The sequence below is a fragment of the Impatiens glandulifera genome, chromosome 2, assembly GCF_907164915.1.
Source record: "Impatiens glandulifera chromosome 2, dImpGla2.1, whole genome shotgun sequence".
NCBI classification, from domain to species: domain Eukaryota; kingdom Viridiplantae; phylum Streptophyta; class Magnoliopsida; order Ericales; family Balsaminaceae; genus Impatiens; species Impatiens glandulifera.
Genome location: NC_061863.1, coordinates 40,540,929 through 40,551,287, shown reverse-complemented (window position 1 = coordinate 40,551,287; position 10,359 = coordinate 40,540,929). Strand labels below are relative to the sequence as shown.

Genomic DNA, 10,359 nt, shown 5'->3' with positions numbered 1-10,359 from the left:
ATTTTCACTTTTATGATAACTATTGATTTTATTTTTTATTTAACTTTGATTTTTTTTTACCTTAAAGAAATCCAGCAACAAAGAAAAGAAAAAACTATTTTATTGGAAAAGAAAAAACTATTTTATTGGTGAACTCAGTGGATTAATATATAAACTTAGATATATAATAAAAGTGTATTATATATAATATTGAAAGAGATAAATAAGGTTTAATATATTATATATAATAAAAATAATATTAAGATATAATAATTAGTTTAGTATAAAAAGAAATAAAAATAGTTAATATTTTATTTATAATAAAAGTATATATAATAAAAATTTATATTGAAAAGAGATAAAAAAAAAAGTTAATATATTATCTATAATAAAAATATATATTATGGATATAATAATTAGTATATTATAATATATAATTATTTACGGATAAAAATAGTTAATATATTATATATAAAAAATGTTTATTATATATATAATATTGAAAGAGATAAAAAATGTTAATATATTTTATATAATAAAAGTATAATATATATACAGTAATATTTAAAGATATATATATTATATATAATATGGAGAGAAAAAAAAGATATATATATTATATATAATATGTTTAGAGAAAAAAATAATTTATAAGATTAATAATATATATTATAATATATAAAAATAATAATAAATTGTTGTTATAAGTTATATTCTTCTTATAATATTTAAATCTTATTATACTTGCACCCAAATAATTTAAATATATATAATAATATCTAATAGTAAGAAGATTAAAGTAAGTTTTCATTATTGAATTCTTATGTTATATATTGAATTTTATCATCTATTTAATTAATTTTTTACTTTTTCAGAAAGAGAAGACATATCAATTGTTGTTGGTATCTACCTCTAAAGTAATTAAATTTTAGTTATTTGTTTTAAAATTTATTTTTTATATTAATTATTTTTAAGATTAAACATTTCATATTATTGAATGCAGGTAGTTGTACGTGTGTTATGATTGAAGAACATGAGTTAAAAAATTAATATATTGAATGTTTAAACAATTTTTATAGTTTTGTACTTTAATTTTTGAATTTTATGTTGTAGAATTTTGATTAGTAATGGTGATTTAATAATATTTTGAATTATTATGTTTTAGAATTTTGAATAGTTATGATTGTTTCATATTTTAATTTTGAAATATCATGTTTTAATTTATTAATATGTATGAAACTGAGAAATAATTTTGTCTTTAAAAATGATTTAGATCAATAATTCCTATTGTGGAAGATTTGATTTATATCTCAAGTATTTTGACATTGATAAGGATTTTATTGATATTGATGATAATGTTAAAAAACCAAGAGTAACAAGACAATATTATTAAATTCATTAAGTACAAACTCAATAACCTCAAAATCAAGTGTCTTTATGACAATCTAGTTTAATTGAATTTCTCTTTAAGGACAATTTATGGTACTTGTTGCATATTTTGATATGGAGCTTCACCAAAATAAATATTAAGGGTTTTTCAATAGAGACATTAAAAAACAATTTGTTGCAATGAGAAAATTTTGTGTTGAGAGATCAAATTAATATAGTTTTCAAATTAAAGAAATTCATCTATAGACTTAAAGAAGCGTCTCGTTAGTGATACCATAAATTTCACAAAATAACAATTCTCTCTTTTGATTTTGAGATGAATTTAATTAATAATTTGTGTATCACAAGTTCAGTGAGAGTACACGTCTATTTATGGTTTTATATATGAGTGACATTTTGTTTGTCACAAATTTTGCTTGGCATTAAATAACCAAGAGTTATGAGATATTTAAAAAGAACTAATAATTAAATGTTCACATATATTAAGTCGGAAAGTCTTGAGATCATTGAATATTCTGACTTTGATCTTACGGGATGCCAAAATAGTATTAAATCCACTTCGGGTTATATTTTTCGCAAGCTGGTTTTGTCGTTTCTTAAAGAAGTGTCGAACAAACACTTAAGGCATCATCCAATATTGTAGCGGAATTTGTGACATGTTATTAGTAATCAAATTAAGTAATATTGATATCAAGTTTCTTGTTATGAAAGAAATGATACAAAGTGGATAAATTTATATAAAATATTTATGTACAAACTCCGTGGTTATAAACTCATTGACAATGAGTTTATCGCCTAATGCCTTTCATGAGAATATTGCTCGTATGAGTATCATAGAGATCGACGATCTCTAACTTCAGTGGGAGTTTATAGTTTGGTTGTCTTTCGGTTTAGTTATTTTATAGATATTTATAAAGTTTCTTATTCTGACTAGAAATTAAGTATTATTCAGTTCATTACACTTTGTATAATTATGCTTAAAGTATGATCTCACTAAAGTCAAGTAGGACTAGTTGAAAATTGACATGAATAGATCACCTTTCATGAAATTTTCATTCATCACATTCTTGATATAATTTGTCAATTAATTGTATTGATTTATGTGATCATTGTTGGTTCTAGTTGTTCTTAAATACAACGACGAACTCTTTGGTCGTATATTGATATAATTAATTGATAAAATTGATTATACAACATATGATTGAGATGACATAAAACCTCAAGCGCATTATGGTTGATACATTTATTTTTGTACATACGTGACCCAGTGAGAGATTGTTGAAATGTTTAGGGTCACTAGTATAATAAATAATTGTGCAAATGTCATATTTAATATAAGCCAAAATAATGTGATCTAATGTGAAATTAAGTTTATGGCTTATGGGTGTATTTTCCATTAATATAAAGTGAGGATACCTAAATAACATTTCTAATTTCATGAAGGGGCTAAATTAGAAATGACCTAAGTATAATAACTAACTTATTGTTGGTTATATGTAACGGTAATTGTCTCCATTTGAAGTATGACCAATTCTCCTTTGTCTCCCCATCAACAGAGAGAGAAATCTATTAACGTATTCATCGAATGGAAAAATCATTCCATATAAGGAAAGTTTAAGGAAGGAGAATAAAGAATCATTCAATCCATGCAAAGTCTAAGAAAGAGAAGATTCATGATTCATCAATTTAAGGTATGTTTTTGTTGCATTCAGATTTTAATTTCTCATACATTAAATTAGGATCTAATTAGGATAATTTTAACATCAATTTCAAATTTGTTAATAATTCTGATTAATCAAGAAAAAAAATATTTTATTTTAGTTTTGTGTACATGAATAGATTAATTGAGTATAATTTGATGGATCTCTAAGATCTAATTATTATTTGTAAAAGGTATAAAATTTAAATGAAATTCTTGTAATAAGTAGGGTTTTTTTATATGTAAGTGAAATGAATATGTAAATGTGGAATGTCTCCATTTTAAATTTTGTAACTCTCTTTATCCAACTAACCTTTTTTTTAAGAAATATCAAAATAATTTGTCATGATTTATTAAGTAGGTTAACTTTTAGTTCTGTAAGTATTGATTATTAGCGATTATAACATTTGTTGGGGGTTAAATAACATTTATTATAAAGTTTTTGATATAATTTGTACCTAATATAAGTTTAGGAACATATAAGGATTGAAGAAACAAATAGGAATGTATCTTTGTCCCTAGAGTATGAATGAGGATCCTCTACTACCAGTTTAACATGTTCCCATCTCACAAAGGGAGGGGCACTATGGTAAATAAATAAATAAAAAATTTATTTATTTATCATATTGCCCCTCCCTTTGTGAGAGGGGAACATGGGAACATGTTAAACTGGTAGCAGAGGATCTTGGGTGCTGGAGTATGGTTTGTCTCCTGAAATAGGGTGTACCTAGCGTCCACGTTTTGGACCACTGCGCCAGGGTTTATTTATAATAAATAAACCTTTATTAGAATTAAACTACTTCTTAGAATATATATAGAGTAATAGTAATGATATATACAACACCCTTATACAGCACATTCGCAAAGTACCTACCTCATCTAGAAAGAAAGAGAAAATATTCTTCTCTCTCTTTTATTTTTTTTAAGATATATTTTTTCTTTTTTTCTAAATGAGGTAGGTGCTATGTGAAGGTGCTGTATAAGAGTGTTGTATGTATCGTTACTCATATATATATATATATATATATATATATATATAAAAGTTAATAATACTATCGGTTTTGGACTAGCCTAGCGCTAGGTTTCTCGGTTGAGGTGTATAAACCTCACGGTCCGGGGCTAGCTCTAGGCTAAGTTCCTCGGTCCTAGGTCTCGGGAGTCTCAGTTCCGGGTCTGGGATCCTCGGTCTCAGGGTTAGACCTCTCGGTCCTAGGTCTTAGGAGTCTTGGTCCTAGGTTTGGATTTCTCAGTCGTTAGTCCTAGGAGTCACGGTCCCAAGTCAGACCTCTCGAACCTAAGTCTGAATCTTCGGTCAGATTTTTCAGTCCTAGCTCAAGAACATCGATCCTAAGTCTAGGTCCTAACTAAAGAACATTGGTCATAGCTTATTTTTATCGATCATTGGTTTTGGTCTGGACCAAGGATCCTCGGTCAGATCTCTCGGTTCTAGGCTAACAAGCCTCTGTCCTCAAGAATTGTAGATTTTTTAAATTATTTTTTTAGTTCTAATTCTTTGATCTAAGAGTTTGGATAGCTTCACAAATCTCCCATGAACATGTTGATCATCATCTCAAGGTATGGATCGTCTTGGATGATGATTTATTTGTTCAAAACAGTTATGATCAAAAATCGGGTTTTTGATTTTAAGGCTATCTTGAAGTGCAAGGAGCTATACAATATATTCCTTATACTAGATATACTTGATTGATACTTAAATAAGAACACTGACGGTTCGTTTTGAACAAATCAAGAACTCAAAATTTTCATTTATTTTGGAAAATTTTATTTTGATCAAACATGATCGGGATGGTCAAACATGATCCAAATAGTTGCCCAATATCATTAAAATAATGTTGGAAAGCTTTCTGATCTATGATTCGATCGAATTAACCCAAGAATAACAAACCCGTTTTTTTCAAATTCAAATTTGTGTTTTTGTTATTTAGATCGATTGATCGGTTCTATCATATCCAAATAGTTTATAAACTATATAAGGATAAATTCACAACCATAAAACACCATAAACAACAATGCGTGTTTGATAGACCAACGAGGGAGTTCCAAAAATCTAAAATTAACACGACTGTTCATTCTTATCTTCGTTGTGTCGCGATGATGAAGACGACCGGAGGCAAAAACAACATTGTTTTAGGCGTGTTTTGGTGTTCCTTCTTATCGTCGTTGGTATTTGGACGGTCCGTTAGCGATCAAGCTAACGATTGTCTCCTCATCATGTTTATCCCGAATGCACGCATCTTCAGCTGCGACGGGCTGGATGGAAGCACCTAGAGCATTCAATGAGAATCCAGTACTGATCCAACGCGCGCGGTTGCGGCTGTAGCTTCTTCTCCCGGTTTCGGCTACACCGGATTAGAAATTTATTTTTGTTTTAAAACCTTAAGGGTTTGTTTGAAATTGATTTTTCTTTCACCATTTTGGCTTTAAATTTGATCTTTTTATATATACACAAAATATTAAAATAAATATGGAAAATATTTTACCAATTTTTTATTTTATATATATTTTTAAATTTAAATAAAAAAAATTCTTTAGATGAAATGGATACAACAATTTATCAAAATAATTTATTTTTATCTTTTAATTTTTTTAAAATTATTTTGAGACATTATGTGTACAATATTTATCTCAAATAATTTTATTTTTTTTATTTTGGCCTTAATCCTTAATTAATCTGATTAATTAACACATTAATTAATTCTATTAATTGTTTTAAATAAGTTTTTAGCCACAGAGTTAATTACTTTGATCTTATTTATTTAAAAATAATTCAAAATAATTATTTGAATATTATAAATTGGAGTGTAGATTTTTAGTACTTACAAAGGTGTAGAATAATATTATTTTAAATCACAAAAAATTTAAAATAAAAACTTTAATGTGACAGACAAGTGAAACATTGTGTGGTAGCCCTTTCTTACGTGTAACCAAGCACAAAACTAAGAATAAAATCTCTAAAATACGTTTGAACACATAAAATATTTTCTTTCCTAATTTCATAAGTCGTAACACTAGTAAAGAAAATGTAAATGACGATCATCTCCATCGATTGGTTGCAACATCAATCTGTAATATTAGAATAATAACGATTGGTATTATAATCAATCGGTATTATTCTAATAATATCGATTGGTGTTACATTTAATCGGTAAAAGACCATTAAAAATACCATTTGGTTATAATACCAATTGGTATAGCCCAAAATATCTCTAGAAAAATGGGCGATAATTTTGTCCGCGTTTATTAAGTCATAGTATCGATTGGTTTTAATACTATTCGGTATTAATGAAGTCATAGTACCAATTAGTTATTATACCAATCACAATTTCCCAATTAATTAGCAAACCCAAGAGCAACTTCCTTCTTCTCTTCTTTCCCCCTTTTCGAAACCTTCTCTCTACTACCGTCCCTTATTGAAACTGATCCCTTTCCGAAGTCCATCAAATTCCATAATCAATCTCCCCTTTCTCTCTTCATTTCGGATCATAAACTCAATCTCAGAGGCATCACATACAAGTATCTCTTTCAATCTCTCCGAATCAATATCTCATTCTCTCCTTTTTATTTGGTCTAGATCTTGATTAATTTGTTGTATAACATAAGTTTTGACTATTAGCGTTTGACGATTAGATTTAAGATGAATTCATAATTGTTGTGTTGGGTTGCATTCGTAGATGTTGTGTTGAGGATGTTCTTTCTTAAACATTTTTCAGGTATCCATTGCTCTATAGTTTTACATAAGTGACATTTTTATATATAAAAAAAAATTATCCTTTGTGATATAGCTATTGTAATGGTAGTCTCTTTTGTTTGAAGCTTTTTTCTGCCTTAAATTATCTACTTGTTGTTTTTTTATAATTATCTTCTTGTTGTTTGTGTTTTATGCTAAACTTTTCTTGACTAAGATTGGTCTGGTTTTGATAAGAATGGTTTTGTTTGATGGAGGTTAGATAGATGATTCAATAATGGAGGTTAGATAGATGAAGCACGAGAAAGGCAAGAGCCTGAAATCCGACAACCAAAGCAGAATCGTCTCCGCAAGCGCAAGGAATTCGAAGATCTTATCCGCCGCGTCCGATTGAACGACAGCGTTTGGATCAAGTACGCTCAATGGGAGGAATCGCAGAAGGATCACATCCCAAAAGGGCGTGCAGAAGACCCGTATATAAAATTTGTATCTTTTGAGAAGCAATACGGTGATAAGGATGGTATAGAGGATGCCATTGTTGCGAAGAGAAGGTTTCAGTACGAGGATGAAGTAAGGAAGAACCCAATGAACTACGACACGTGGTTTGATTACATTAAGTTGGAAGAAAGCGCAGGAAACAAAGATCGAATTCGCGAGGTTTACGAGAGATCTATCGCCAACGTTCCTCCAGCTGAAGAGAAGCGATATTGGAAGCGTTATATATATTTGTGGTATGAATGAAACATGAAACTCCATCATATTCCAGTTCATATTTTCTTATCTGTTTTGTTTTGATTTGATTTCTTAATTTCTAATTCAGGATTAACTATGCTTTATTTGAAGAACTTGATGCACAAGATATCAGCCGGACTAGAGATGTATACAGGTAAGTTTTACTTTGGGCTTATGCTTAGAATTGTTCTAAATTCTTTTAAGGGAATTTTATTAAAAGGAGTGATAGAGAAAGGAAATTTGGTGAGAGAATGACTTGGAATCACCTTCATTGGTTGGAAAATGTAAAAGTGGGAGGAAAGAGAGAAAATAGAGAAATTATTTGATTTTTTCAGCGAATAAAATTATGGCAAGTTATTCTCTCACCAAATTCCCTCACCTAATCATTTCTCTTTTATTAATGAAAGTCAATTTTGCAGGGAATGTCTTAATTTAATTCCACATGCAAAGTTTTCGTTTTCTAAATTTTGGTTAATGGCTGCTAAGTTTGAAATAAGGCAACTCAACCTGAAAGCTGCCAGACAAATCCTTGGAAACGCTATTGGAAGATGCCCGAAACATAAAGTGAGTAAGCATCCATTTGATTTGTATCATTTATAAAACATACTTAGCTTGGTTGATTGATTGCTAAAGTGATTGGGGTGGGATGATAACCCATGCATTTAGGAGCTTAGAATTTTGATATGAATTTGCATTTTCCCGGAAACAGATATTCAAGAAGTACATCGAGATAGAACTAAACCTTGGAAACATTGATCGATGTTGAAAGCTATATGAAAAGTATTTGGAATGGTTCCCCGAGAATTGCTACGGTTGGATAAAGTATGCAGAGCTAGAGAAAGACCTAATTGAAACCGAGAGGGCTAGAGCTATCTTTGAGCTTGCAATTGCTCAACCAGCTCTCGATATGCCTGAAGCTCTATGGAAGGTAAATTCCTTTTTCTTTTTTGAAACTTGAAAGTCATATATATATAGTATAATATACTAATTTCGTGTATCACTTGTATGCAGAAATACATTGACTATGAAATATCACAAGCAGAATTTCAAAGAGCTAGAGAACTATACGAGAGGCTTTTGGATAGAACAAAACATGTTAAGGTTTGGATTAGTTATGCTGAATTTGAGGCTTCTGCTGTGGAAAACCTGGACTCAGCCAAATGCCTTGAACGGAGGAGAGGTAAGCAACAAACAAACAAACCAACCAATGCTGAATTGTGTGTTTTGTTGGTTTATATTTATATATCTTCCCTTGGAATTTTCAGGAATATTTGAGAGAGCCATAAACCATTTTAGAACCTCAGCCCCGGAACTGAAAGAAGAGAGAGCTATGCTGTTGGAGAAGTGGTTGGTTGTTGAACGCAAATTTGGAGATTTGGGCGATGAGAGTTTAGTCCGTTCGAAGATGCCCAAGAAACTAAAGAGGAGACGGCAGATAGGAGGGGAGGATGGTCTCGAAGGGTATGTTTTTGTTTTGTTTTGTTTTGTTTTTGCTTGTTCTCGGTAGAAGATATGAGGAATAATATTGGTTTAAAAATGAACAGATACGAAGAATACATTGACTATTTGTTCCCAGAAGAAACACAAGCACCAACTCTGAAGATTCTTGAAGCTGCGTACAAATGGAAAAAGCAGAAGCAAGTCAGCCAACGATGAAAAAGAAGATTAGTTCCCTGTTTCTTTTTTTAATGTTTTGTGATCACCGTGAATCTCTGTATTTGAAGCAAAATTTTCCAATACAAAACATAAACTACTCTACTACATGAAAAAGACTACAAAACACCCTATCTTTCTGCAATTGCAGACAGCAGCTCAGATGACAGAGTAAAAGGAAAGGAAATACAATGTTTCATTATGTAATATTGTTCTGAATGTCTATATATGCATCAAACATGTCTATTATATTGCTTTGAATGTTTCATTTGTCTAAAATGTTTCACTATATCCATCACTCCAACCATAAATAATCTCGAGAAATAAAATAGTTGGAAGATGAATTGTGAACCTTTGCATGCATTATGTCGGGCAAAGATTATCAGATCTTGTGATATTGTGACAGAGAGCCCTAGGCAAAGATTTCACAATAATAGAATAGTTCATACTAGGACTAACCATTATTCCGGGCATGGATACTACACACCAAATCCTTCATACAATTTGCATAATTAATAGGAACGTTTCACATGAATCTTATGGCGAATATAATAATCATAGACCTCTTCCTCCCATCCATAAGTTCAATCTGGATGCACATGAGGTTTATCCTGTTCATAATGGTAATTGGTCTCCAAATCAAACAGCCAAAAGGCCTTCAGACCAGATACAATCTCATTACCCAGGGAAAAACTATCACAGGAATTTTGATGGGAATCGTTCACATGATGAGGTCCGTGAAGCTTTTTATCATAAGCCTGATTGCTCTTGCTTGAAATGTTATGCTGATAACATCCTAGTTCCAGAGACTTCTGACTTTATTCATCAGTCTCCTTGAAAGATGGTGGATTCCCTTAGAAAGAAATTGGTCTATAAGCCTATAGCTGGTGGTGCCCCATTTATATTGCCTAGATCGTTGTGGCGGCGGAAACACTGAAATCTACGTGAATGGACGCGAACTACACGATAGAGACTTAGATTTACTTGCTAACAGAGGCCTGCCAACTACGAGAAATAAGTCTTATGTGGTTTTGTTCTCCGGTAGAGTTTTTGATAAGTACACAGGCCATGAGCTGAAAAGCATCGCCCAACTTGCTCCAACATGAGTTTACTTAAAATACTTGATTGTTAATTAGTTACTCTTTATTGAATTCGGATCTTCTGCTACCGATTCTCGTGTTTCCCCTGTTGCGGACCAATA

At 30.5% G+C, this 10,359-nt stretch overlaps 1 pseudogene; it reads left to right on the top strand.

The window, feature by feature from the left end:
- Nucleotides 1-5,312: 5,312 nt before the first annotated feature.
- LOC124924677 lies at nucleotides 5,313-9,174 on the top strand (annotated as a pseudogene).
- The last annotated feature ends 1,185 nt before the right edge of the window (nucleotides 9,175-10,359 follow it).